The sequence below is a fragment of the Cyprinus carpio genome, chromosome B8 (assembly GCF_018340385.1).
Source record: "Cyprinus carpio isolate SPL01 chromosome B8, ASM1834038v1, whole genome shotgun sequence".
Classification (NCBI taxonomy): Eukaryota; Metazoa; Chordata; class Actinopteri; order Cypriniformes; family Cyprinidae; genus Cyprinus; species Cyprinus carpio.
Genome location: NC_056604.1, coordinates 9835030 through 9838551, shown reverse-complemented (window position 1 = coordinate 9838551; position 3522 = coordinate 9835030). Strand labels below are relative to the sequence as shown.

At 43.2% G+C, this 3522-nt stretch overlaps 1 pseudogene; it reads right to left on the bottom strand.

Annotated features, from left to right (window-relative positions):
- Positions 1–1035: 1035 nt before the first annotated feature.
- LOC122138325 lies at positions 1036–2678 on the bottom strand (annotated as a pseudogene).
- Positions 2679–3522: the final 844 nt, after the last annotated feature.

Below are 3522 nucleotides of genomic sequence, written 5' to 3'. Positions count from 1 at the left end.
TTTACACACCTCCTTCTACCTCTCCTTAAATCATTGGCAATGCAAAAGGATAAACGCAGGTAACAGACACAAAGAAATAACATAAAAATGTAACATTTTAACTATTTACTCCTACAGTTTAGCTCTGACCACACATGAATAATTGAGATGTAATGTGTAGAACATTCATGTTACCAATTGCAAAAAAAAATACCTCCAATTCATTTAAGAAACATTACCAAAAAAAAAAAAAAAACAACACATGAGAGCTGACCCATTATATAAAAAGATTAAATTATCAGTTAAAAGCATAGCTCACCAATAAACTCTGATGTTACTTTTCAAACCTGTATGACTTTCTTCCTGTGGAGCACAAAAATATGATATTTTAAAGAATGTTTTTCAATGAAAGTCAGTGAAGTTCCAACCAACCCTTAACCATTTGATTTCGTTGTATTGGACACAAAAAAAAAAAAAAAGACCATTTGAAACAAAAATCTCCTTTTGCGTTCCACAGCGAAAGTAAGTTTATTCAGGAATTGAAAAAACAGAAGAGTTGAGTAAATGATGGACAATATTATTTTCGGGTGCACTATTCCCTTTGAAGGTTGGTACCAACTAAGCATATCTGGGTTTTTAACATCAACAAAAATGATCAAAAAAGACAGCAGATTAAATAAGAAACTTTCCTTCAACATTGTAAAATGTTTTGACTAAATCTTTGAAATAAATTTCCCCAAATTGGGGACCCCGTAACAGACAATCGAGACTGCTTAAGTTAGTGAGCACTGTGCTTGTCCCATTTGGTAACAGTGCCCTAGATCGTAGATGTCGTGGTTAACAGGATTCCTCCCGAGTTTTTAAAGCTTTTTTTTCTCACTTTTCTGTTTAGGCTGGTGTGTTGAATTTGAATTTACAATACGCAAGACACTTCAAAGTCAACATTCAGAGCGTAATAAAGACTGGAGAAAAATATAGAAATGATAAATGGCCCCACTTCCTCTGGCAGCTGCAGTGAGAGAACAAACTAAACAGCCGTTCAATTTAAACTTAGGTTCAGTTTCCGCCTACCAATACACGCTGCTTTCGCTGTGACTTCTGCGACAGCGACGGCTGCGCCGCCTGTATCGTGGGCTGCAGCTGGTCTTGTTCATGTATGTGGTTTATTGTCGGAAGGCAGGGCAGTGTGTGGGGGTGGTCCCTAGAGGGGTTGAACTTGTTGTGACAATCGGACCAGTTCGAAGTTGACGTGTGGGCGATGAAGAGGACCAGGGGTTGGGTGACTTCAGGCGAAGTAGTGAGGTAGGTGTGTTTCACTGGGATTGCGTGCCTGGATGACCGGGGGGGTTCCCTCAGAAAGGCCGGCGTTGGGGTAGGCTGTGTTGGTAAGGTTGGCCGTTGGATATGTAGCCACAGGGCTTCATTGCCGTGGCATGAATAGGAAGCTACTTGTTTGTGCGTGGCTCTCAGGCCGACCCGGGAGGGAGTGGTGTGGTTGGCTCCCAGGGGGTGACTTCAGGTTGTGCGACAGGCCGTGCTGCATTCCCACTTTTGGCACTGGGTACATCATACTCTGGTTAAGTGCAGGTGATGACTTTGTCCTGTTTTGCCCCTGTGCCTAGCTCTCTGCCTCCTGTTGCGCCTGCTGAAGGAGGCTCTGCCATTTGCCTGCTGACAGCATTTGGAAGGGTGACAAGGGTGGCAGCTTTTCACGGCTCATGGTGAAATTTCATCGGGTGAGCATGCCTGGATGTGGTGCTGCTTCATTCTGGTTGTGGCCCGATTCGATCTTTTGGTGGGGTTGCAGGAGGCCAAGCCATGTGGCCATTGTAGCTGTGTTTGGCCAAACTCCACCCAGCTTTGCTGTTGGCTCAACATGTGACTCACAAGGAGGCAGCATGGCCGCACGGACGGGGTTCGGAGCAGAGGGGCAGAATTCCGCCGTGCTGGTGTGGTGGCCACTGCCTCTCCGGCGTACTATTGTGGAGAACGCCAGGATCCACGGGTGACATGGTTACCGATCTCTCTGAGGGGCTGCCATCTGCTTTGGTAACCTTTCCGCTGGTGCTTCACGGCCACCGCCGACACACATTTTGGTCCCGCTCCTCCAGCTGTCTTCCTTCCGCCTCTTCTGTCTTTCATTTCTTTTATATCTTTGGCTGTCCCGGCTGCAACATTGTGTTGCTTTTCCCTGCCTGCTCTGCGATTTCTTTTTGCGCCCTGTGGTCCTGGACGCATGCGCGTATCTTGAATCCTGTTGCCCGATTGTGATTTCCCACAGACATGGAGGAGTGGCCCCCACCATGTTGCCCACGTGGTTAGGGCCCAGAATGTGGCTGTGCACCAGGTTGTACTGGTCAAACAGACGCACAATTTCATTGAGTGATGCATTCGCGTCATTTGTGGCAGTATCACGAGGCGCTCGGTCCTAATGGTATGTCGAGTGAATATCAGACATTTTGACATAATGATCCTAGGCGAACTCTTGGGCCTCTTCAAAGATCTGCCCCAATCCTTGCATCCAGGAACAATGGGTCTCCTCCTACATCACAGAACAAACAAAGACGGAATTGTTTTTTGCTGACACACAATACATCTGTGGTACGGTCGAAAAGTGATTAAACAGGCAAACTAAACAAATCGACCTGAACGAGTACCGTAATTGTGGTCCATGCAAATGTCTCGAGTTGGCTTCGCATTCTTGAGTAGCCCTAGAGTGGCGTCTACTTTATTACCTGCGGCGCCCGAGTGCGAAAGCGGACTTGCCTGAGAATAAGATGAGAGCTATGATATCTAAACCATTTTATGTCTAGATTTACTTTCTTTCCATTTATCAACAAAGTTCTTTATACTATGATGATTTTCAATACTGGCTTTCATCTTAACCATGTCATCCACATGCATTGACATCTTGCATGGCAGGTCTACCATCATTCCTCTCACCATGCCCTCCACGTCCATCTGGCTGGTAGTATGAGTGTGTTGTGCGTCTTCATACGGCGCATCAAGAGCCTTGTCACGGTTTGTACGGATGATTATCTGGGTTCCAAAAACCTATTATGATTGGTATGTGCTCACGCTGCTCAGAAATAATAAATGAACAAATCTACTATCTGCCAAACTACACAGTTTGTTTTATGTGTGGATATCTATTATTATGATATATATCTAGTTATTTTAAAAATATCTATATATATATATATATAGGAATATATAATGTAGTATATAATAAAATACATGACAGATTTTCCCATGCATAACCGCCCACAGAAAGAACTTCAGGAATAACCAGAAGTTCACAATCAAAAACTAACAAAAGGTACCGTAGAGATCACTAAAAATTTCTTTCAAAACAACAACAATACATGACAAGTTAAAAAAAACAAATTGAGAATAACAATATTTATGAATACACAGTTTAATGCAAAAGTGAAAAAAGACTGAAAAGTAAATTTCCACAGTGAAACTAGTGACTGATGCACAAATATATTGTCCCCAAATATTAAATAAAAATTAAGTAGATAATTTAAGTATAAAAAAAAT